The sequence below is a fragment of the Sciurus carolinensis genome, chromosome 9 (assembly GCF_902686445.1).
Source record: "Sciurus carolinensis chromosome 9, mSciCar1.2, whole genome shotgun sequence".
NCBI classification, from domain to species: Eukaryota; Metazoa; Chordata; class Mammalia; order Rodentia; family Sciuridae; genus Sciurus; species Sciurus carolinensis.
Genome location: NC_062221.1, coordinates 114963601 through 114991181, shown reverse-complemented (window position 1 = coordinate 114991181; position 27581 = coordinate 114963601). Strand labels below are relative to the sequence as shown.

The 27581-nt window shown below is 32.5% G+C and overlaps 1 long non-coding RNA gene across 7 annotated transcripts in view; it reads right to left on the bottom strand.

Moving 5' to 3' along the window:
• The window catches only part of LOC124992650 (uncharacterized), a 461214-nt gene that overhangs the window by 156199 nt on the left and 277434 nt on the right, over positions 1–27581 (bottom strand). For 5 of the 7 annotated variants that reach the window (XR_007110158.1, XR_007110157.1, XR_007110159.1 and 2 more), the window contains 2 exons: positions 17411–18014; positions 13941–15732 (listed from right to left, as the gene is read on the bottom strand). This is a non-coding gene — a long non-coding RNA (uncharacterized LOC124992650). Of the gene's footprint in view, positions 1–13940; positions 15733–17410; positions 18015–27581 lie in introns of those variants that run through there. The other 2 variants (XR_007110161.1, XR_007110160.1) reach the window with 1 other exon arrangement.

The window sequence follows — 27581 nt, the reverse complement described above, 5'->3', positions numbered from 1 at the left end:
TGATTTGAATTAGCCAGCTGCATAAGGATCATGGGCTGTGGCAGAGGGACTCAATGAACCTACAGTCCATGGCTTGCTCACAGGTGCAGAGTAGCTTGCTTCAGGTCTAAGGCAGTCTCACTGAGCAACAAAAGGCACAGAAGCACTACGATGTAAGAGAGGAATTCTGAAATGAAGCAAAGCTTTAGTCTCCTCATCTGTAGAACAAGGATCCTAATTATTTCCCTGCTTGTCTCAGGGGTATTATGCAGTAGAAATGAGGTAACAAGTATGAAAATAGTCTGTGGATGGTAAAAATTGGCACAACTAGGACATTAAAGTTGAAAGAATCAGTTAGTGGACAAAAGAAAGGACCAGTGGATTTGATGTCAAAGACAGAAGATCTTTTGTGATACTCATTTAGAGAAAAAAAAAAAAAAAAAAAAAAACTGCTTCAAATTTATTTGCCCTTAGTCTTCCTCAGTAGGGATTTACCTCATAGAGCAGACAGTTGTATTATAGAACAAGAAGAGTTCCTGGATCTTATAAAGATCAGTTTTATTTGGACCACTCCTGGATATTCAAAAAAATTAAAGATTTTTGATAAGCAAATTTATAGAAACAGATGAAATTTGGATGAAAGGAAACATAGTATATTACAATGAATACTAATCTAGAATTCAGAAATTTCGTCAGAAATAGTTCCAAGAACTTCATTTATTAACAAAAGTTAGGTCAAACAAACTGTCTCTTGCACACCCTCTTCACTTTAGCTAAAATGGTGGGAGGAAATTATAATCATACTCTGAACACTCACTATGAGCAGTTCAACCTGATACTCTAAGTTCTTGTTTAATTTTTATCACAAAAATAACATTCTGTGACCAGAATGATCCCTTATTACAGAGAGAGAACTCAAGTCTCGGAAAGATTGATGTAATGATAGAATCTGTGTTCCAGCCTTAACTTGTGACTATATGATTTTGAAAGCAATCTCTTAATCTTTATGTATGCTCCTCTATATTAAAGAGGAGGAATGGGGCAAAGTTTGCACAACATTAAATAAAAAGATCCATTGCGTGTGAAGATGTGGATAAGCATGTGTGTGATCTGGTGTGACTTGATGGGTGACACTGTGGAAGACTGCAGGTCTGTGAGTCTCTGCTCAAGTCTTCAAGAACAGGGACTGATGAACATGGAGAGCTGGGGAACTCAGCCTTGGGAGGGTCTGAGCAAAATAGGAAAGCAATGGGAGATACTGAGCTGGAAACAGCTGAGACAGTCAAGAAGGAAGAAATCAGGCTGTGAGAAAGGGTGAGTGTGACATATAGTGTGTGTTGTGCACTGTGTGAACACAAGGAGGGGGTTGGCATTACAAATCTCAAGGCATCATGTAAAATTGTCACTTGGTTATAGGGAAAACAGACATGGCATAGATTATGTGCTAAAGATAATCTTGTTATGGTAAGAGATGTTTTCAGAACTTACAAAGATTGCAAACTAACTGATAGCAACCAATCATGTGAAAAACAAATGATGCTTTAACTGTGAAGTGAAATTACTTTACCTGGAATGTTCATTTTCTGGAAAACTTTCTCTTGAGAAGAACTCACACTCAGAATATCACAGAATTCAAAGAATTTACCAGATAATGTGGCTTCTTTCTTTCTTTATTTATTTTTTGTGGTATTGGGTATTTAGCCCTAGGATGCTTCCCCCTGAGTTGAATATTAGATGAACAATGAAAATAACTTCACATTTTGTAAATAGTAATATTAAAAAATTATTCATTGTTGAGCTAAAATCATAATTTAATTGGGTGAGCTGTGTTTTTATTTGGTAAATTTGGTAGCCCTATATCTAAAGTCCATGCTTTTTAGTGAAACTAAGTCAAGAAAAGTTTCTATTCTTTGTTCCCACTTATCCACCAAATCCTAAAAACACTGAAGACCACAGCACTTTAAAAGCCAGCAGTAACAAGCAGCTGAAAATGGTCAAGGTTACCATACTGGCTCCCCAGAACTCTGAAAGCTCTACCAAAGGAATAATTACTAAGGGTCAAAATAGATAAAGGTGCTATCTCCTAGAGAGTATGTAGGCCTTCAACCACACCCTAGGGAGGTAGATGTATTTTCTGTATATCTGTGGGTCAAGATACTAGTGGTATATGTGTTATTATATTACTGAACTTAAATGTCTATTTGACTTCCTCTTGGTATGTTATCCTACTTGGAAAAATCATCCATTATCCTTGAAATAGTATTCTATTCAGCCTGAAGAAAACAGAGAGAACCATGTTTAAAACTTCACCAAGTTTTGAACCCACTTTACAAATCTCCTGTCCACTACCTGAAATGAAAATTGGCTATAATAAAATTATTGATTATGAGTATGTTTTTACTGAACTAGCATGGCAAGCTGACTTTAGTTTTAACAGATTTTAAAAGTTAAACATGAAAGTTTGTGACTTACCCATTTTTTGTGAGAACTCTTTAATGTAATCAATCCTGTTGAACAGTCATGGCACATACACCTAGCTCATATGGAAATAATTGGCTTTGTATAAAACAAGAGAAGGAACTCAATAGAAAAAAAAATTATCAGACCGAACTGACTTCCTATGGCATTATCTGACCAAGATGATGACCAAAGTTGGAAAACTATTAATATATTAATTGCAATGTATCCAATACCTTCTTTTCATAAGAACTAAAATCTACATTTCTGTAGCTGCTATCAGTAATTGCTTTAATTAATTCAACCATTTATTTATATAGTAAATACTATGTTCTTTCTTTTCACCTGTGGCTAGATCTGAAATGGGAATTCTCATACAGATGTGAAAGAATACACTTAACAAAGAATTAGGCAATAAAAATACAAGCAAATCTAGAAACACAGAGACAGAGAGGGAAACAGGCAAAAAGAGAATCACAAGATTGAGAGACACAGAGACATCCTTTCCCTGGTGAATTAACAGATGAAGATTACATTGCCACTTCTTCCTTAGAAGTATGCTTATAAAACTTTCTGTAGATAAGTTTAAATGGCTTAATTTTCCATTTATGAGAATGCTGATGCTTTTTTCTCCTTATAATATATATTTTTATTTTCTCAGCAGTCTGGAGAAGTCTAATAGGAAAAGATTATTATTCCTATTTTAGAGATAGGAAAACCAAGGCTTTAGCAATTTATCATTTCACTGTATTTGCATATACACAGTAGTGACAAGATTGCTTATGTGTTCAAACTAAGCATGATCCAAAAAGAAAAAAAAATAACTTCAGAGACAAGAAGAGTAACTATAATTTCAGAAGGAAAAACTGAGACTTATTTTCCACCAAGACCTGACAAAAAAGAATATACAAAATGTGGTCTATTCAAAACAGCAAATTCAGTCAGTAATACTAAGATGTTTAGAAGGCAAGTGGGAGGTGTCTGGGGAAAAACAAACAAACAAACAAACAACAACAACAAAAAAACCCACCTCCCAACCTCCCAAAGTTTTCTATGGCCAGCTCTGCAAAATATAAGTAAATATATACATCACTTCTGCAGTACTGACACGTGGGACCTTGAGTAAATAAATAAGACATGGAACTATATAACATATTTTGACCAAAATAATCATTCCACTCATCTACTAGACAACATGCTTGCTAAATGGCATATATATATAATCTTGATACTCAGAGAACCTTGTAATACTGGTGTTATAACTTCTACTTTACAGATGTACAGATGGAGATCATGAAGGACTGCTAGAAAGGTCAGATTTTGTCATCATGGTTGATTCATATTTTTTATAAATTCAGGAGTGCTGACTCTAGATTGGGGGTTCAATCCCTCTTAAAGGGGAGTGGGGAATAGTCAATTCTGTGCTCACATTTTGGTGTGCAATGCAGGACCCAGGCTATTTGGAGGAGAAGTGGCCTTTCTGAGGCCTTCAAAATCACATCATAAACAGGATGCTTATTGGAGCAGGTGCCCATCAAATGGTTTCCTATTGGAAGCGGGTAAAATCTGAATAACCTTCAAGACTTTTCCAAACCACATTCAGCTCCCACTCCGCTTTTCCCTCCTGCTTCAAGCTATCAAGCAATGAGGATAAGAATCACCCTTCAAAGAGGTCTTAAAATCCAGACAAGGAAGGGAATAATCAACAAAGGATCAAGTTCATATTATTAGAGGACAGAGGAAGAAAAATGCACTTTCTCTTAATCATCCATTATGTGAGGAATGATATAGATGCTTCCCAAATATTAGCCAGTTAATCTTAAGTAGTCTGTGAGCAAGGTTTACTCTCAAGCTTTCAAATACTTAGGACTTTAAAACAGAAGTAACCATGACTTAGAGGACCAAGAGATGGTGTCCAGTGCTTTTATCTGTCCTTAGGTAAACATTTTACTATCCTGAACTGATCAATTCCTTGTTAAAGGCACACATATTTGCTATTTTCAGATAGGTTTGACAGTTTTATGCTGTTCTATATTTCTGAAAAATGGGACACAAAAAGAACTCAATGAACTTTTATTGTATGGATCACCATATTGAAACACTGATCTAGAAGGAACCTCTAGAAGCACAGGAAGGGTAGGCTAGCTGGACCAGAGAAGCTGTACTCTCCTTTCAAATGAAGCAGAACTAATTTTGCTTTTGCACTTTGTGTGTGCATTCAAGTGGCTGAGACTCTGTCACCTGAGGCACCAAAATAAAAGGAGTTGAAATCAAATGCTTTGGTGTAAGACACATCTGTTTCTGTCCTAGGAGTTACCAGTTTTGTGGTTGTAGGGAATTTATAAACATAACTTCCTGACCATGGTTTTCTCATTTTTAAACAATAACTAAAACTATTACATTAGAAGCTATCCAACCTAATGTGTTTGAGATTGGTAGTTGACAAAAAAATATTAGTTAAAAAGAGAAACAAAGATCCTTTATTTTTAAAAAATACAAAAAGCACAATTTTCTAATTTTTTTCCCACGAATATTTTCACACGAGACAAGTCCTTTCACAGAGGATAGAATTGGTGAGTGTCTTTTGAATTTCATAAAACTGCACTTATAAGACACTATTTTAATGAGTCCAGTAATTCAGAAGCAAGAAAGTAAGGTACTCACAGCAAACTAAGACATAGCTCAATCTATATTTTTATGGTTCGTCTGGTATTTTACAGTTAAATGATCAAATTTAATATGACAGTGATTCTAACTATTCAATTTAACTGAATCTTTCTGAAGAATTAAGTGAGTCGCCTCTCTTTTTCAATATTGCTCCATAAGTTTAATTAAATTATAAATATATTAATTAAATTGCATGTTATGTATCAAAAAATTACATATTTATTTATTATAAATTATATAACTTGAAATATATATGGCTGGATAAATAGGTGATAGATTTATAGTAATTATAAGAGAAGGCTTTCAATTCTATCAGAGTTGATCACTGAGCTAACTTCTGAAACATCATAAAAGTACTATAGAGGACTTCATTAAGTTATTTTTAACTTTTTCAGAAAATTATGAACTTCTCTGAAAATTGGACAAGAGTTGGGAGTTGGAACTTTTTCTTGGAAAAATGAATACAACCATTTAAAGTATTTTAACTAATGCATAGGACCCAGAGAATCATCAAGTTTATTCTACAGCTCCTATGAATTCGTGATCCCAAATTAAGAACTCTTTTTTTTTTTTTTGGTCACTATGAAAAACAGTGCCATTACTTTCTAATTAAGTTCATGTTAAATTGAATGCTACAGAAAGAGTTGTAAACTTCTGTAGTTTCTAGTATTTTACTTAGTGGCTTTATTATTTTGAATAATTAAAAAAATTCTACCAAATTTAATCCATTCTCAACAGAAGAAAAATAAACAAAAATAGTAAAATACAAAAAAACAAAAACAAAACAAAACGATGGATTCCAAATTAATTTGAATTTCCTAAACCATTCTTTCTCTAAATCTTCGTTCAACTACAAAGGAAGTACTTCTCAGTCATTCACTCCTTTACAGATTTTCTGATATTTTCGACAGATGCCCAGTGTGCTAAATGCAAGTAAGCTACTTTTCATAAGGACCAAGTCCAAAACATTATTTACTAGTCACATGCATTTAAATTTATTTAAATTTTAATTAGTCACAATGCAAAATTCCATCCTTTAGTTATACTATACACATTTCAAGTGACTAATACCCACATGTAGCCAACCAGTGACTACTATTTTAGACAATGCAAAGATCACATTTCCATCACTCAAGATATTTCCAGAATAACCAAGTTAGTATTTCGGCTCCCATCAAGTGATTTATTATTACTAATATTAATATTATTATTTGAAATGCTGAAGATTGAACCCAAGGCCTTGCAAGTGGTAGGCAAGTGCTCTATCATTGAGCTACAGGCCTGCCCTATATAAAGTGATTCATATGCTGTATGGAGTCAGTTATGTTTGCTCACAAACCAGTTTTTGCCAGTTAGACTTACATGAAATTCATAATTAAATATTAAGTTTACCAAATAAAATGTGATAATAAAAAAACTGAGAGATGTTGTTCCACCTTCCCAAGTTGAAAATTTTGGAATAACAACAATATTCATTCACTTTAAAAGATACTACAGAATTAGATTTAGGTAAGGCTGTTTTGAAAGATCAGAAAAAAGTAGAGAAAAGAGAATTCTGCTTTTCCATTTCTTTTCATTAGATTTATACTTAAAGACATTCATGAAGCAACAAAGATTATAAATCATAAATGATATATTATGGGATCTACAGAAAAGAACAAGACTACAAGCTATAATCAGCAACCCAAGCACAAAAATAGCTCTTGGCTTAGAAAAATATGGACAAATACCTATATAATCAATTGCCAGGTACAGTGGCATATTCCCATAATCCCAGCCACCCGGGACAATTTCAAGTTCAAGGTTGGCCTTGACCACTAACAAGACCCTGAGCAATTTAGTGACACACTGTTTCAAAATAAAAGAATTGGGGATATAGCACAGCATTAAAGCACTCCTGATTTCAATCCTCATTTCCCCCCCAAATTTTTTTAAAAATTAAAATAAACATATATATACATATAAACACTTAAAATGTAAACAAAATGTGCTATATATTTGTACTGAATTTTAAGATTAATTTCTTCAAAAATATTTATGGATTAATTGATCAACTGCTGATCTCAATTATATTAAACAGGAAGGTTTGTACTATACATTAATTTTAAACACAAACAATGTGTTTTTTATTTCTAGAAATTTAGTATTCTCATAATTGGTTTTGTCATTTATATTTTCCAAATTTAAATTTATTGAGATAAAATATAGTGAAAATTAATGGACAGAAACCTGATCTAATTCTAAATTTACACAGAAAAGGTCTCTTAATTTTAAAACAGTAATATAAAATTAACAACAATACCAACATTACTCTTGAACTCTACACAGCTGTCTGAGGTCAGACTTTATATAAAGATAAGAATATCTGAATGTCATATTTAGTGTATTTAGTCTTAATTATTCCAACTTGAAAATGCCCTATATCCATCTATATATATTATTAGTTACTTGAGGAACACTCATCTTGAGCATTTCCTTTTTCTCTCTTTTTTTGTTAGAGTTTTATAGTTTATTTCATTTTTTTAGGTTGAGGTTTAAATGCAAATGGGAAACCTAAATTATACACTACTATTAGGAGTATTACAATCACCATTAATATATTTATTTCATTAAAACAGCATCAAAATAATATTGCAACTGTAAAGTATTGTTTGACCAATGAATATGTTTCATTAATCAATTAAATTCAAAGATATATTTAAAATATCATGGACCAACATGTCTATTTGAAATAACAGCATCAGAATAACTGTATGTGAGAAGTTATCTTTTTTATGTACATTAGAATGACTTAAAATAACATAGATACTCCAAATTATCTACTTCTGCTATGAGAAAAGGTGTTGTTAGGTTCATCAAAAGAAGAGATTATTTATTTACTTATTTTTTCCTGTGTGATGCCTTCAATCAGAAATGGAAAATTGGTTGCCTTTGAGGGCTGAACTCATATTGATGGACAAAGTCATTTTGGTATATCTTAAAAAGATAAGTATGCTCTCTTTGGTCTACCAGGATCCCTGTTGCTTCCCCTTGTTTTAATCCTGCCGTATTAAACCACCAGGACCTGAAGTTATTTCAGCTTATGATCCCTATTGAAGCATTTTATGTAATAATATTTGTATATATCCTGGGAGTGATGGGGGACCACGGACAAGTGAATGCTGAAGCTGGAGTTAGTTGGTTATAGTTATCATTTTATATTACTTTTCATTCTTCCAAGCAAAATAATGCTAACAAGCAGACCAGTTCATAGTTTTCCCCCGTTTGCTTAGGTTACACCACTAACTGTAAAGCCAAATTCTCCATAAGAGTTGTAATCTAACTGGAGAGGGTTCTGGAAAGAGACAAATAGTAGGAAGGATCTAGGAGTAGATAACATTATCTCTTTACCTCTACAAATAAGAGTGCAATTATACCTGATAATAAATAATTAACAGAAAGAGTTCATTTTAAATAATCTAAATTATAAATCATATTTAGTCTGAAGATAAATTACTGAAGTTTATAGTTTTTCAAAATCAAAATCTCATCCTTCAATTTTAATTTATTAAAATTTGTTTAATAAAATATAAAAATGGAAAACTATCTAAAAACCTGTTGATACCAATAATAGAATATTTCTTTTTCAATATTTCATTGACCTGGATAGAAATCTAGGCTGCGACTATAACTATAAGATCGACATTGTCAAAAACATTAAACAATGGTGGGCTAGAGCTTGGTCATCTCAAAAATGAGTTAGATGGTCTCTAAGTTCTTAACATCAATAAATTTCTATTTTATTTTTAATTTCAATCAAATACTATTGAGTTCCTATGGAGTAAAGATACATATAAATTATATATCTTATCACCTAACTTTACTGTATATTGCACATGCACTTAAAAAGTAACTAAAAGCACAGACTGTATGTAATTGGAATCAAGTGAATGCTTTGTGTCCAGAAATAAGAGAAATATAATTGGAAATTAAGAGGTATCAAATATAGGTGAGAAATATGTGTACATTTTGCTCAATCCTTCTACATAGCATAAAGCAAGGTAAAATTAAAAGCACATATAATTTACAAAGATTAAGAAAAACCATGAAATTTTTTTTGAATTCTAAACTTTAAAGCAGCAAAGGAGTACTTCAATATGCCATTGTTCTATTGGGTCATACAGGGTTTTGAATTCACTGAAATTGTTTTTGTTCATTTACCAAAGAGGGCTTTAATTCATCCTAAAAGCTGAATGCTATAGTAAGAGATGTCAGTTTGAAAAGGAAATGTATTTCAGTATCCAAGGGGCTTAGATTAATTAAAATAATAGTAATTAGTTTTATAAGGCACCTCCAAATGGCACATCAAGACTTAATCAAGGCTGGCCTGTAGACCTATTAGATGTTGTTAGAATGCTCCTAATACCATAATATATTCCAGAGAGTATAGAAATATCTCAGATAACACAGATCTTTACTGCTGAATCTAAGGTTATTACAAGTGTGAATATTCTCACCATGCCCATAAACGACCTGAAGTTCAACTGAATGCAACAGGTCTATAGAGATTTAGAGGGAATAAAAAAGGCACGTGCATTACAAGAAGTACAAAGGTATGTCATAGTCCCTTAGGACACTTGCAATTAATTGGAGTCAAAGAAAACTCTGTGGGAATGAAAGGGCTTTGAGGATTCTAAACTGAGAAAAAGATCTCTTTAGGAATCAATAAAGACTTTGTGAACATAATATTCTCATGTTAAAAATCATGACCATAACAGGTAGAAGTTTGGCTTTGGGTAGGAATTAAAGTAAGAAATAAATCACTCTTTTAGTATGTCAGCATCTTCACCTGATGATCGTTTGAAGGCACTCTCAAAAGACAAATTAGGTGCTCAGTTGGTAGAGTGCTTAAGCACAAGGCGCTGGGTTCATTCCCCAGCACCAAAAGAAAAAAAAAAAAAAAAAAGGACCTAAAATAAGTACAGTCAAGGTCAGTTACCCCAAGAGTTAGTCCTATGTGCTGAGGCAGAGAAATCATGCACAAGTGTGGGCTAACGCTCAGGGTGACAGAGTCCTGCATCATATCATTTGGGGAATCACCTATGCTCATGAGTCAGCATTTGATAATAGGGAGTAAGAGGAACTAAATGATTATTTACAGAAAATGACTCATTTATTCTAATAACATAGTTCATGTGCTACTGGATTGTTTTCAAGAAGATTCATTCCAATTGCCAAGTAATTTATCTGACTCCCTCATAGTTATTATGGCCAATTCAGTTCATAATACGATGAACTAATATTGTGAATTAAAATGAACTTTTCTCAGAAGACTCAATCTATTGCTTTGCATTTGGTTTTACTTTTCTTTCTTACATCCTTCCTTCACTCTCTAACTTTTTTTTTCCTGATCCCATAAAGAATTTAAGGTAAATCAATGACTATGAACATAAAAAACATATCCAATTTAGTTCTTCAAAATAATTATTAGTACAATATGAGTCACTGATTTGTAATGCTTTTTGAATTTCTACATTTCCTCTGATACCAAATGTAGAAACTTTATTCTCCAGTGAAACTTAACCACTTATAATTTCTAAGGGAATTATTCAATCTGGATAGTTGATCTTCCACAATTATCAACCTTCTAAATGTACACTGTTTCCCATTGATTCCTTAGATATAATTTAACTTTTTCTAATTGATAACAGCAATGGTCCTGGATTTTGGTTTCTTTAAATAAAATCTTGTATATTTATCCTTTGTCATTTACTCACAAAGACATAGTAAGTTAAATAGCCTCCAAAGTTAGCTCAAGAAAATTTATTATAAATCAAAGCAGAAGCAAGTTTCTCCTGTGTCTCACTCTACAGAAAAGTTTTAATAATTTTCTTCACTGATGCTATATCCTCTGCTTTTCAGAATTCTTATGAGTTCTGTTCGACTAACAGTGAATCATAGCTACATCTTCATTAGTCTTCAGTTATTCTTTTATAATACCAGTTCACTTTAAACAGCATATAAAGGAGATCACAATTCTATGATTATCTTGATTATCTTATGATATTATTTATAAGATTAAACTTAAGCTGCATATCATAGTTGACCTTTGTAATACACTTAACCCTTAATGAAAATTTGCATTTATTTGCAATAGTATTTTATCTGGCCAATCAATTCATATCGATTTGGTCTCCAAGTCTATACACATTATATCAGGATACTTAAATATACTCATATCCATATCTATCTATTTGAACACATAGGAAGGGGATGTTAGGCTCTCAAGGGCTAAATAATTACAAAGATACACTTATGTACCACTCTGTTGTCAAATTCTCCCATCTTTGTGTTGAACTGTCACCATAAGTCATGATGCAATTTCTCTTTGCCATTAGTCACTTGTCCTTTCCTTTCTTCATGTACCCTTATTATTATTTTATTACAATTTGGCCTGTGTTTCCTATCTCTTATTCATGTTTTCTTGATTAGTTTTGCAAAGATTTTTCTTTCATAGACATTAACAGTCTTAACTAGTCAAGTAATTTTGTTTGAAATAACTGGTACTCAGCTTTTTAAGGTTCACGCAAGGGTTTAGAAGTTCCTTGTTTGCTATTACCATTGTTAGCAAGTTTTAGATAATGAGGTATTTTGAATGCGTAGTCTAGAAAGTTTACCTCTACACCAGCACGCGCGCGCGCACACACACACACACAATCTCTGCATCTCTGCTTATGAACGCCATGTTTTATGTTTGGAGGTAATAAATTCAAGTTCTAATTTCAAGAACTACTAAATTCTGCAGCTGAAAGATAATCTATACAAGATATCCTTATTATATTATTATACCACAAACTGGTGCTAAAGTTGATAGCAAACTAATAGATTCTAAAAAGACCAATTGGCTTTATAATGTAAAGAATATTGCAAGTTGCCTTTCCTTTAAATAAAAATGTGTTCAAAACTTCAAATTATATTTTATATACTTATGTATTATTAATTTTGTGGCATACTTCTGGTTAGTTGTTACTGGTTTATTCAACAGATACAGCTGTACAAAAATAAAAGGTAGAAGACAAGAGAAAAACACAAAATACATATTAAAGATCATATTATTAAATGAGACCTAAAATAAAATCTTTTAAAATTTCTGCTCACAGAATAAAAATTCATCTAGAAATAAAGGTATTGATAAGTTCAAAAGAAATATACATTATGTAGATTTAATGAACTAAATAGTAAAATAAATTTGCTCTTTTCATTCCAAAGAAAAAGAAAATACTCCAAAATTTTAAATTGTATGTCTTGGGTGAGTCAACACAGTAAAAAAAATCAAGTTACATACATTAGTGATGCAGAGTAGTCTGGGAATTAAATTTATGCAATTTTAGGATGAATAAACATAACTCAGATTTTGAGCACTATTGTAAGTTATTCAAATAATTAACAGAAACTTATAACAAATGAGATCTTAAATTCCATTCATTCATCCATAAATATCAGTACTTATTATGTGTAAAAATTTACAATGAAAAATAAGACATGGACTGAGCCCTCAAGGGGTTTACAGTCTAGTATGGAAAAAATAAACAAACACATAAATAGCTATAACATAATGTAGAAAGTGATGTGTCATAAGAAAAACTCAAATAATGCTCTATGGTAGTTATTAATACCAGAAGACTTTTTTTTTTTTTCTTTAACCTGTAGTGTCTATTCAATAAAAGTAGACCAAAGATCAGTTTGGAAATTTGACTCTAGGGATGAAAAAGCCTTCAACATTAGCACAGTTTAAATCATCATTCACCAGTTCTTAAAAACATTTGATCATAGGGTAAAAACCAATTAGAAATACCACTTTGCCATTGTTCCTAAGTAGATGCAAATGGAATGGCCTAACCATTAGACTGAAATGATCACTTAAATGAAATAAAGGCTCAAATCAATTGTCTAAAATACTCATGACACATTACTTTCTTGCACAGAAATTGGCTCAGTCAGATTAAAGTGATGAAGAATTCCTCGATGGCTCAAGTGTGCTCCAAGGAAAGCTAGAAGGTTGTACAGTTAACTCCCAGGGTGTAACTCTAAACCATACAACCTACTACCTCAACCCGGATGCACACAGCTTCCAATGTTGCTTCAAACTCCTTATCATATCTTCAGTCAGCTCCTCCAAATATGGCAGCCATATACCTAAGGGCTTGGCAAGGGTGCAGATATGATTCTAGCATTTTATCAATAAGTTCAAAATGTGTCATATAGGATTAGCCTAACCTCTTGGACTTCTAGTATAGGTCACCCAAAATGTCTTCTGACATTTCTCCTGCCATAGCAAGTAATGATATTAAAAGTCAGTAGCATTCTGTCTCATTTTTGAGAAGTAGGCTCAACAGTAACATAGAAATCCAGTCTTAAGTTTTCTTGTTGAAGTTGATGAGGTATACTAACCACTATAGCACTGAAGTTTCTGAACAGGATCTATTCGGATCTTGGTTCAAAACCTGCTATTAAAAAAAAAAAAAAAAAAAAAAAAACGCAATGTTTTTAAGCAGTTTGCTGTACTTGGAAATTGAACTTGAATGACTGAGGTATAAATGCTTCCAAGTGGCCAACAATTAAAGCCTGCCTTGTAAGACAGAGGAGGATTAATATACCAGTGAAAAGCAAAGGCACAATAAATACTTGAAGATTTATCATAATAAACTGGAGTTTAACAGGAATTTACTGATATATTATTGAACAGCATTCTGTATAGTATTTTGTCAGATGACCACACTGACACAGACCCATAGAAGCGAGCTTGTGCGGTCCATTTCACCACAAGATCGGATCTACGGGTTTATGCCAATGGGCAACATCTCGCATAGGCTCCCTATTAATGTAGAATTTGTGCATATCTAATATTTGTACATATCTAATGCAATAGATAATAACCATTAGGACTGAAATGTATATTTGTACAAATGTATATTTGTACATATCTAATGCAATTAGAAGATAAAAATAATACTACTGGTCTTTTGTATAAATGTTTTAAATACTGAACTCTAAGGATGCATATTCCAAGTTAAAGGCCTTCATAAACATGCCAAGCTAAATAGAAGTTTATATACATGAGGATTAAAAAATAGCTTATTGAAAGATTTTTCACACAGATTGTTTTTGTTTTAATGGTGAATATTTTGAAATCCAACTATTCTAATTAACAATTAGTTTAAGGGGAAAAAGAATCCATACATGCGTATACAAACTATGTAATTGTGAGGCTTGGAAGTAGTCTAAGCCTATAATTAAAATCAAATTAACTATTAAGTTAATTGTATATGAGTTAGAGTGCCTCTTTTAATTCTTATAAAGTGTTAGTTACTAGTTTTAAGGGATTAGTAACATAAGTTTTTCATAAAACAAGTAAGATCTTGTTGACTAGGTGAGAACACACAAAATGATTATAAACCCTAAATATATACATACGTGTCTATAGTTGGAATGAAATTAAAATTTACAGTATTTGGATGAATTAGCATGAGAAAACTAAAGTCAATGACACATTAACAACATCATTCCTATTTCGCAGTAACGTTTATACTCCAGATGCATTAGATCAATGATATCTTGTCTCTTAAAAAAATACATTTATTTTCCAAAAAAAGAAATATTTAAAACAAAATATATGCCTACATACAACTCTCATCTGGTCAACAGGTTGGACAAAAAGAAATTGTTCCTAAAAATTGTTTTAAACCACTAGATGACAAGCAAACACACAAATGAGTAAACATAAAGTCAGTCACATATACTTTTTTAAGATTCTAAGCTCAACTGCATCAAAAATATGTTGTATAATCATTAATCGTTTCACTCCTTCCTATCTACAATCATTTTGCTTTTCTTAGTTTTACCTTCATTGTGAAAGATAATACTGCATAGTAATTATTTTATGACTGCACAATTTGAAATAAATATAATAAAATGTATTTTATAGACTTTAGACAGATAATTTGGATCTACATAATTTTTCACCATTGTTCATTTTCAAATTGTTTCCATGATTATTAAAAACTATAGTAAATTACAATCATGCATTCAATTTTAGCAAAGTATTTCAACATATATTTATAAATTTAGATGTGAAATAAAAGGCAATATTGGTTTTAGGATTCATCACTTTAAGAATGTATGTTTGGTTTTACTATCTTACTAGCTCGTGTAAAAAAGATAGCAAGCACAATTTTATTCCCTTCCCCCAGATTTCACTTCCTCATGTATGATACAACAAATGAAAAAAAATATAATTTTTCCTTCTCTTAAGTAGCTTTCTATTCAACCGTATCGCACCTATGTTATATGAATGGATATACAGGCATACATTCAAAGTGACGTAAACTGGACATTGAGTACAAATTCAGGCAAAAAAAATTTTTCATGAAGGCAGATATTATAAATTCTCAAATGAAAACCATCAGTGAAAATTCCAACAGCTCGATTCATAAAGAATACAAAAAGACTTTAGAACTAAACAATTAAGAGAATTTTGTTGCTTCTTTAAAAAATTATCAATTAATTGCTCTTTTGCTTTTTGTTTTTACCTGAGATGATTTTCTCCTATGATCACTTTCTTCACTTCTCATATCCATTTTAAGTTTTTCCCTAAAACAACCACAAAAGGAGAAATATCAGACAACTGCTATCTAGGAGGAGCAACAGAGTGGATGGTGGGGAAGAAGGTAGGCGATCAAGAAGAAAACACAGTATCTCAATGGCAAAACCTTTTCAAGTATTAAAAAAAAAAAAAAAAAAGAAAAGGCTTGGAAGACTGAGGGCCCCACCCAAGGCTACTCATATGACATATAATGTGGTTTCAGAGTTTGCATTTGTGTGTTCGCCTGGGTTGGTGGTGTGTTCACAGTAACAGTTGTGAAAGTGAAAGGAGATGGCTGTTACAGAGGCGACTAGGTTTTGCACAATGAGGTAGTAAAAGCTGAAAGAGATTTGGATTTGGCATGGAGCTTAATAAGATAATTAAGAGTGTGGAGATTAATGGCTCCTAAAAATAACATTTAAAATAATGTTTTTTTAACTAAAGGATCTTGAAACATGAAGACAGTTTTATCAATATTAATTAAGCTTTTGAAAGTTGGTTTTCCATTAGCTGAGGCAGCACAGAAGAACAAGAGCTGTTTTGTAAATAATTAGTGAACAATAAGCAATAAACCTGATAAAACATTTTATTTAAAGGTTATCAGTAGGTGAGGTTTTTGTAATTTCCCATAATTCTTTGTAGGATTACAAAAAAGAATTCATCAGTTCTGTAGTATTTCTCTTTGCTTACCTTACATATTTTAAATATAATAAAATGTGATTTTAAAAGCACAATGGTTTAGGTTACCTAAAGTTTATTTTTTATGGAAAATATCATAGCATCAATTCTTAAAATGTAAATTATATTCTCTACATTGATATACAGTGCATATTTCAAAAGCATTATCTTTTTCAACATTTTTTACATGTTTAAAGAACATTTTTTGTCAAAATTGAAGTGATATGCATCTGCTAATCCTTTCACATTGAACCAGGCAAAACTGCAGTTTGTTATAAAATGCTTAAATTGCTAGCAATTTACTTCTGCAAACAGACAGATTAATTAGAATGCAATGCATTTATCTGCTGAGCCAATACGTTGCTTTAAACTTAAGACAAGTTTGTATGTACTTTTGCCACTAAAATACCTACTGGATATTTCCAGCATTCTTTGCAACTGCTCTAGGACAAATACTTCTTTTAAAATGTATTTTAAAAGAGAGTATTATTAAGGAACAAGCTTCTTTTCTACTTAGCAACTGAGAACATGATCTTTTCATCCCTATTTCTATTCTACTGAAATCCTTGTAGATAATTTAAGTATAACATCCCCCAAACTCATTTTACTTATCAGTAGTTTAATGCACATCCCAGTTTGATCTTTTTGAGTTCAAAAAGTTTCTTAATTCACCTTTCAAATTTTAAATCACATAAAAGATTTTACGTTCTTTCCCAACAAGGTCTAAATACTCATTTTTCTTAGCAGAAACTAATACTGGACACAAAAAGCACAGATAACACGTTAATGTCTTTCTAAAACTTCGGTGTATAACAAAAAAACATTTTCAGAGATTTTTTTTTCTATTTTTACTTTAGTTTCTATTCTAATCAAGATTAGAGCAAGAGAGTAAAAGGAAAAAGTTTAGAGTAAAGTGTGTGATGAGTTAAATAAGAGTGAACTGAAAGTTCAAGGATCCCCTTTTTATAACAGTAGGCTTAAGAAGAAACAACAACAAAAAAGTTATACCTGATATGAAAGGTGCGATTTCACCAAGAGCAATGTATTGTTAATTATGCCATATTTTTTGAAATCATAAAAATAAAGAAGGCTCATTTGATTATGTTGCCTTAAAAGCTGCTTTACCAAGCCCGAAGTCTCTGTAGTTATACAAGCCAAGGTTTGCTTTTTTGTTGTTTTTTTTTTAATTTGTTTTGATTTGGCTTTTTGTTTGTTTTTGTTTTTTGTTTTTTTGAGTAGGAGTCTCTCATAATTTTTTTTTCAGAACTCTTGCATGAAGTAAGACAGATTTTTTTTTTTTTTTTCTTCAGGGTTCCTGTTATTTCTTAGCAAAGAAGGACGAGAGTGCTTGTCTTCTTTCTCTTCCTTCTCCGTATTCCAGGCACAAAGCACTGCGCAGAAGCTGCACCAATCCTTGCCGTCACTGGCAGCAGAATGGTAGAAGGTGGGAGAGACCAGGAATCCTTCCGGGCTGTGCTGACTTTAGAAATGAGGACTGTACACGCTTGTCTCCCGAACCAAAGGGGTGAAAAGGCAGGATGCCAGTTTGCTACACGGCTGCAATGATCTCATGCTCACTGCTGCTGTCGTCCTGTTTGCCCAGTTCAAATGCCTGTTCATTATAAACCAAAAAAATAAATAAATAAATAACCCAACTACTTGGATTCCTCAGCAAGCAGAAAGGGCATTAACATAAAAAAAAATCAGCAGGGAAATGACAAAAACAAAAAGCACACAAAATTTTAGAATTCACTTGTTATGCCTTAATATTGTTATTATTTTCCTTTTTTTTTTTTTTTTTTCTCCCTTCTCTTTTTTTAGAGATAAGCAGCAGAATTTATCAGGCGTGAAAGGGACAGCCTCCTGGTGGCCTGCCAAAAACCCAGAATAAAGGCGAAGTTGTGCTTCAAAGCTCAGTTGCTTGCTGAGTCTGGCTAAAGTCAAGTATTAAGATCCACCATTTTCTGAGCCATGCTAGAAAAGAAGAAAAAAGTCAGGACTGTTGCTGCTTTCCAAGTCTCCGTTGGCACCATCACAAAATCTCAGTCGTAAGGTCACATGATTCTCTGCCAAATGTAGAGTGCATTCCCATCAACCATTCTGCTGATACTGCGAAGGCAGCTATTGTCTCCTTTAGACCCAAAGTTCAGCCCACTCTTCATTGAATTAGCTGAAAAACGCATCACCTTTGGGGGCTGGGAGTCATGGAAACGTCTACCTGGCAAGCTGCCCACTTTTTCTGCCCATCAACCAGAGATGGAATTGTGCTGCCTAATGCAATGATGACTTGGAATGTGAAGAGTCGTCCAAAGTGAATCTGATTCTTGCAACGCCTGTTTCGTTTGCACAGAAAATCCTGGCTTCTTGTAGTTAAGAGAGGGGGAAAAAAATCTTTCCTACCAAAAGTGGCAAATAAAGGTCTGAACATGCCTACTCTGCAACTTTATTTCTTAACACACCCAAATGGTTCTCAAATGAAAAGACAGAATGCCCGCAAGTTTTCTGTGTTAAAGATATCCCTTCTTCTGTCTCCTTTTCCTTACAAGTGAATGCAAAGCCTGGAATGTTTGTTTTAGTCTCTCGCTTGCTTTAAGATTTAAAAAAAAAAAAAAATTCTCTGAGTTGTCTTCTTCATTTTTATTACTTTTTGATTTTATCTGGCACTGCTTTTGTACTACATGGCCACCAATATCCACTAGCAACAGTGGGGATGTATTATTGCTGCAATCTACAACAAAGTGGTCCCCTGAGAAGGCCGGTTGTCTCTTCAACCACACAAAACCCTGGGTCCTGGTAATCCTCATCAGTACCTAGCACAGCTGTTGTGCAAGTTTGCCGAGATTGACACATGGGCAAAGTGTTCTTTCTGTTCCTTCACTGACTACAGTTTGCCTGTGTGGCATGAAAGATGCCTTTGAAAGATGCAGGGAGTGTATCAACAGCTCTTAGGCAATAAAATGAAATGGTTCCCCCTCCCCAATGAGTTTCCATTCCAGCATGCAATGAAAGTTCCCATGTACAAACATTTCCATACTTTCTAACAAAAGTGAAGTGAATTAAATCTTTCACAATTTCCTTCAGCAGATTCTAAAGCCAAGAAGGAAAGCAAGTATTGTTAATAGTTAAGCCAAATATATTGAATAGTTCTAAAAAAAACCACTTTCTACTCTATTAAAAATGTTTTTACAATAATTGATGAATTTTTTCCGAAGTATAATTGGTTTTGCAGAAAATTTAAAATTATATTCAGTGCCTTACCAAAGTGAAGAATTAATGTTACCCTCCCTCATATATACAAACATAAACTGAACAATACATGACAAACATTTAAAAAGATAATCAAACCATGACATGCCCAATAAAAGCAAATAATATAAAATTTTCAGAGATCTAGGGAAAATATCCAAAAAATGGTTTATAGTTCTTTTTGTGCCATGTCCCTCAGGTGTCTTTCTTTAAGAGCAATAGGAGTGGATGTGCTTGTGTGTACACTCACTGATGGCAATTCCCCATTTGTAATTCAAAATACAATTCTAAACCAGAGAACATATCCTTGCACATTGGGGAAATTTAAAATTGTTTATTTCCAGATTGAAGTATTGTGGACCATATTTGTTAGAGTCCTAACCACATGCTTAAAGAGTGGTGGGGAATCTAGCATGACAGTACCATACCCTATGTTTCAGCACAGCACAGAGAAAGTAGAAAACCCACTCATAAAAGGCAAAATTTAAATTTCTGGTCCTCGTTCAATTATTTGGCAGATATTAAGTACTAATATGCTGTGGGTCTTGTGATAGGCACAGGGGAATAGCAATAAGCTAAATGAATAAGACTCCCATGTGGAAGTCACTCAATAAATACTTTCAAGTGAGAAAAGCTCACTACTAAACCAAATTGGTACAGATCCTGAAAGAGTATTTATTGGAGACAAACTCCTCAAGAAACAAACTGGTAGAAATTGGAACAAGGAAGTGAAGTGGATATTAAAATATAAATTACAGATGGAGAATTTTTCTGTCTGAGGTTTTTCCTTTTTAATACAAAATTCATTAATTAGTTTTTCATGATTCTATTTAACTTTCTTAAATAATCAAATGTGAAAATTGTATGCTTCACTCCTAATTAAAAAATGAATTAAAAAGATAGAGGAAACTTTTGTTCCCAAGAAGATGTCACAGAACTAAGATTTTCATAATCCTCCCTCTATGTTCAAGTAAAATCCCTGAACATTAGATATGAAATAAACATAAGGAAACGCTTGAAAAATAAAGAGAAGATGATAAGCTATTGGGTTGCATGACCCAATAAATGACTTGGTGGCAATTTATTTCAATTTTCTTTTTGCCATATATATCCTACACTTTGAGCTGAAGAAGGCTGGAACCCAGAAATGCCAACTGTTGTACAAAAGATAAATAATAAACTAAAACTCCAAGGAAGGCCTGTTCTTTTTAGTCAAGGGACCAAGAAAGGAGCAGCCTACAAAGATGGAAAAGATTAGTCCAGCACCACAGAAGGAACTGTGGGCCCACTTCAATCACACCTGAAAATGTCAAGCAGGGAACCTCAAGACTGACCCTTGTTGAGCTATAACTAGTGACCCAAATCCATACTCCCCACTCAGACACGGTATAACCCAAGCCCAAGTAGGGAGTTAGGTCATTTATCCCTGTTGCAGGGGTGTGGGGTGTTAAACAAAAAGTTCCCTTCCTTTACATGCACTGTCAGTGAAGCCTAGGAGTGGAGCCTGGACTCCCACTCCCAGCTCAAAAATAAAAAGACACCTCTCTAGACACCCCTCCCCACTGAGGTAATATTAGAGATGCCTCGTAGAGAATCTAGCAATAACAAGGCCACCCCACTATCCCTGGGCACCTGAGATCATGGAGGCTACCACAGAGCGTAATTAGCCACTCTTCTCAAGGAAGTTTAGTTTAGTTACTCCTCATCTAGGAGTAACTAGGAACTCTTGGATTTCAGTGTCAATGGGGGCCAATCAGGGAAACCTAGGCTTGTATCACTTCTGGCAGTGATGAAGTGGCACATCCCCCCACCTCCCCCACTGCAGTGAAATAAAAGCTATCCAGTTTCAACAGAAAATTTAAATAAGAAAGAGAGTCTCATACAAACACCCACAATGTCCAGATTTCAATTAAAAATCATTCTTCATGCAAAGAAGCAAGAAGATCTTAAACTGAATTTTAAAAAAAGACAAGTAATACAAACACCAAGATGATAGAGCTGTTAGAATTATCTCTCAAAGATGTTAAAGCATTCATCTCATCATGAAAATGCTTTGATAAGCAACTATGGATATGACTGAAATAAAACCATTAAAAATATTAGCAAAGGAATAACCAGATAGAAATTTTAGATTTGAAAATTACAGAAATTGAAATTTTAAAACTGAATGGATGTACTCAACAGAAGAGGCAAGAGAGCAAAGAGTCAGAAGGAAAAACCAAAGAAATGACCCAATCTGGTACAGAAACAAAATATACTTAAAAGAAAAAAGGTAAATAGACACAAATAACTGTGAAACTACAATAAAAGATCAAACATTTGTGTCATTTGTAATTCCAAAAACAAGGAGAAACACAACAGGCTTTAAAAAATGCTCAAAGAAATAACTGCTGGAAAATTGCTATATTTAGCAAAAGACATACAGATTCAAGAACTTGTGCAAACCCAAACCTAATGAAATCTAAACCAAAACCAATCATAATAAAATGTATTTAAATTAAAAACAAACAAAAAATCTTGAAAGGAACAAGAGGAAAGCACAACCTTACCTAACATGGAAAAATATTTGTGAAAATGGGTTTTTCATAGGAAACCACAGAGGCCAAAATGAAGGGGGCACAACACTTTCACATGCTGAAAGAAAAAACTGTCAACCCAGAATCTTATTATATTCAAGAATAAGATCCTTTAGAAATTAAAAAGAAATCAGGACATTTTTAGTTCAAGAAAAGTAACAGAATTTTTTGCCTGGAAACCTATCCTAAAAGAATGACTAGGAAGTTGTCTAAGCAACTCATGAAAGAAGAAACCTTGGAACTTTAGAAAGAAAGAAAGAATTCCCTAAACACAAATAAGGTTAAATATAATAGATTTTCCTTCTCTGGAATTTTCTAAATCATGCTTGAAGGTAGAAACCAAAAATGTAGCACTAACTATCTGATGTGGATCTAAACATATACATAGAAAATATTTAAGACAATTATATTATAAATGAATAAAGATACAAAGATTGAAGTAAGGTACTTTAACAGAATTGGCAAAATGAAGGCCTTGAAAGACTATGAAAGTTATGATTTATGTAATGTAATATATAAAGCAATCTCTAATAAAGAAATATACTAAAAAGTTCTAGTTATATAAAAGTTCTTGAAATTCCAAAACATTGTCTGGAGAGAGAAAAATCATCAAGAAGAGAAATCAGAAAAAATGAAAACAAGGAGAATAAATGGAAAACAAAAAAAAAAAAAAATGGTGGATTAAAACAAAAAATTTGAAATAAATGCAAATTGTATGAATAATATATTATTATTAGTAATAAAATGGTAGAAATTTAACCAGTGGATTAAAACAATTATATGCTCTTTTCAATGAACTCAAATATAACAATATGTTCAGGTTGAAAAGGAAAGAATGGGAAAAATGTATATCACACAAAGATCAATCAAAAGAAAGCAGGGGTACCTTTATTAATATCAGGTGGAATAAACTGTGAAGGAAATAAAATACCAGGGATAGATATGTCATATAATGACATATAAAAACAATCCAAGCAAAAGACACAACAACTATCTGTGCATGCACCAAACGAAAGAGCCTCAAAATGCATAGAGTAAAATCTAATAAAACAGAGAAAGAAAAAATTCACAAAGAGAGTTGTATACATTTTTCAAAAAGTGACAGAACAAACAAAAAATAGTAAGGGTGTAGAACTCAACCAATCATCAACCAATAGGGTCCAATTGACATTTATAAAATGTAGCACCAAACTACAGTGGATTGCACATTGTTTTCAAGTGCCAGAAACATATTTCAAGATATGCCACATCCTGGTACATAAGGCAAGTCTCAACAAATTAAAAATAATTGAAATCATAAAAGGGTGTTTTCTGACTACAATGCAATTAAACAAAAAATCAAATAAAAAAAAGATACTAGGAACAAATTCAAAAACTTAGGAATGATTCAACACATATCTAAATAACTTAAAGATCTAAGAGGAGGTCTCAAGTGATAAAGAAATACATTGGAAAGCCTGAAAGTGAAAATACAACATAAAAAAAAAAAAAAATGTGGGATACAGTCACAGCAGTGCTTAGAGGAAAATTAATAGCACTATATACATACATTGAAAAAGACAAAAAATCTTAAACTATAATTGAAACTCCAACATCAAAAGCCAAGAATAATATAAGCAAATAAACTTGATGTAGATAAGGGAGGAAACGAAATAAGTAAACAAACAAATGAAGTTGAAAACAGAAAAAAATAGGGAAAATCAGTAAAACAATGATTTGATTCTTCGGAATCAAATCTCTGTTGTAATATTGTACTATAGTTTTCAAGATATTACCATTGAGAAAAGTTGGTTAAACATACATCATATCTCTCTGTTTTATTTCTTACAACTGTGTATGAGTCTATAGCTATAGCGATCTCAGACTAAATCGTCTAATTTTTTAAAGTAACAAACAGACCAAGGTCATTGCTTTTGCTGGTTATTTGCAACTGCTTGTGTTGTTACAAAGAAAAACTCAAACTGAAAAACTTGAAGATGCCTGCTAGTTTATTGAATTGAAGTTACAGAGAAGTCTTTAATAAACTATGATTTGATCAGGTAGGAAAACCAGGTTGGTGAGTGTTCTAAATGAGGAAATAGCAAACTTCTCCAAGGGCTAGATAATAAATGCCTCACAAGCTATAAGTCATATGGTCTCTGTCCCAATTGCTCAATTCTTCTGTTGCAACATAAAAACTGTCAAAGACAATATGTAAATGAAAGAACATGGCACAGTTCCAATAAAACTTTATTTAAGGACAACAAAATTTAAATTTCCTCAATTTTCACATTATAAAATATGTTTTTAAAACTTGTTTTTTCAAACATGTATCAGTGTAAAATGCATTCTATGTAGCTATCCCAAAACAGGTCACAGATTTGGTAGTTTACTGACCTCTGGGCTAAATTACTTTTAATCGTATATTGTCCCTGATTCAGTTTTGCTTCTTTTTTATGTTCATCTTAATCATCTCCATTTCCAAAATTGCTAAAAGCTCCCATTTAGAAATTCCCCCTCAATGTTCTTCCTTTATCAATACTGTTTGTGGGTCAAAGAGAATTTTTATTGGATAAAATTATCTCCCCAAGATCATCTCTTGTTTAGATTTCTTCATAATATTAGTGAGAAATACTATTGATTTTTCAGGGTCTCTTTGATTCTACATGCCTTAAAAATCATTAAAAGAGCAAATTATGTGAGGCAAACTAGTTGAAAGATTCAGAAATTATGGTTGTAGAAGGTGCTTGCATAATGGTGGCTGGAGGGAGAGTTAGTATGGAAAGCAAGAAAAAATCAGTTGATGGCAATAATAAATTAAATTAAACCAAATCAGAAAAACTAAAATTATTTCAGCACAAAGAGAAATTTAGAAGCAAAAGCTAGAAGGGATAAGGATAGTAGGTAATAATAATAATTTTTAAGTCATAATTCTTCACTAAGGTCATGTGGATAAAAAATGGGCTTCCAAAGAAATTGTTATTTTTGTGAAACATAATGTTTTTCCTTTACAATGACATTAAGACATTATAATTGGCACTTAAGATCATATTAATGAAGACCACTCTTGAGTCCTCAGGCAGTACTCACTGGGATTTTTGAAAAAATTAAAATAAGTAGACAGAGAACAAATCATTTCTTTGAATCAACTGACTTCAAGTAATTATTGTAAAAATTAAACTGCTCAATTTTTTTACTCCTATGATCAATTCAACACCAATGTTCATTAAGATATCATGACCAGCCTCTTTTTTATCAGAAGGGAGCTGATATAAACATCAATTGGAATGAGAAGTTTTAAATAAACATGATTTCTTAAAATATCAACTATAAAATAAGGTTTGTCATTACTGACATGAGTTAATCTGTACCCTTAAGTCATAATGTTTAGAATGTAGATATGAAACAACAATAATAATATTTCTGAGCACCTCCAAAATATAGCTATGGTGCTAAGCAATTTATGTGAATTTATTTGATTGCTGTTAAAAGTCTGTTTCTCTTATCCAACTATTATGATCATGAACATATTCCTACAAGTACAGATCTATGCTAGTGTAACACTGTCCATCATGCACAGAGGAAAAGAGTGGTAACATAAGTGTTTTATGAGGCTTAGGGTTTTAATCAATACTTTTGTAGTAATTGTGGAATTCAAAATTTCAATTTTACTTTTCCAAAATAGAGAAGCAACATAACACATAATTTTCCACATATGGGTATTTACTGAACAATTTTTAGAATGCCTCTTTTTCTGCTCGAGCAGATCTGGACATTCTCAGACCTACAGACTTAGCCCTAAAGTAAGTAGCAAATTCTTTGGGGCTTTGGCTGGTTTAAGAATTTAGGGTAACAAGATTATCCATCTGAGACCACATAAACAAGATCATAATGATCTGAAATAAACTGATGTATGTAAAATTTCAAAAATGAAGTCAATATATTCAAAATGTAGAATATATGTCAAATATACTCTCTTTCCATGAGATTTCAAATGAAATCTAGAGTTACACTGAGTTAGAAGAGATAAATCATGTCATGCTTAAAATTAACAAATTTGAGTAAAGACGTTATAGACCAGTAAAACTGTGTTGCCTTATTAATTTAACTTTGTTTAATAATAGCATTTATGTTAACTATGCATGACATTTTATTTACTGGTTCCTATTCTAAGTGAGGCTCACATATCACACATAGCTGTCTTGAAAGTCTGGTATCTTTCTTAACCATTAGGAGTTATGCCTAATGTATTAACTAACTCAAATTTCAAAGAGAACGTACGGCTACAAGAACCTCCATTTAGCAAAATGGAAGTTTTTATTATGAGTTCAGTAACAAAACCATAAATATACAAGACATTTATTTCCACTTAATAGAAAGTACCTTCAGGGCCTTCTTGACTTGATATCAAATATATGCATGAGTTTGTCAAATGCATCATCTGAAATAAATGGTAAGTCCACTGAGGAGAGGTGGAGCATGAACCAGTCAAGTCAATCAAGTCAAGAGCCCATTCCAGCTCTGAGACAGTAATTGGGGTATTTGTTTCAGGATCTCCGAAGGAAAACTAAAATCTATGTATGCTCAAATGCCTTACATAAAAGGTGTATTATTTACATATAATCTACACATATCCTCTCTTGTATTTAAATCATCCCTAGACTCTTATAATACCTAATATAATGTAAATGTTATGCAAATGGTTGTTATACTGTAGTGTTTAAGGAGTAATAAGAAAAAAGTCTGCATATATTCAGTACAGATGCAATTTTTACTTTTTAGAATTTTCAATCTACGGTTGGTTGAATCAGTAAAAATGGAATATGAATATGGATTCCACTGTGTTTATGGGTATGAACTTTTGAATTGAGGATACCTATTCAACATTTCCTCTTAGCCATTGGAGTATTTGTTAAAATATTTCTGTGAAATTAGAACATGATTAGGTCATGTCTAAGTAAGTATAATGTAAAAATCTTAAAGAATCAAAAAAAAAAAAAAAGAAATGCTTAATTAATACCATCTGGAAAGTCAGAAGTAATCCATTCTACAACCCACTAAAGTGTCTGTATGCACTTGTATTTTCTTTTGTTTCCCCCAGTAGTGGTGAACCCAAGGGCACTTAACCACTGGGTTACATCTCAGTCCTTTCTATTTTTGTATTTAAGACAGAGTCTTGCAAAGTTGCTGAAGGTCTTGAGAAATTGCCCAGGCTTGTTTTGAACTTACATAGAAGGCCTACAGAGTGTTTCATATATACAACTTGATTGTTTACCCCTAAACTAGAGTCTTTACTTTTGTACATTTTATATTACATATTTTATATTGTATTTTTATCTTTATTTTTAATTTCACTGGTTTCACTTAGTTTTCTTTCT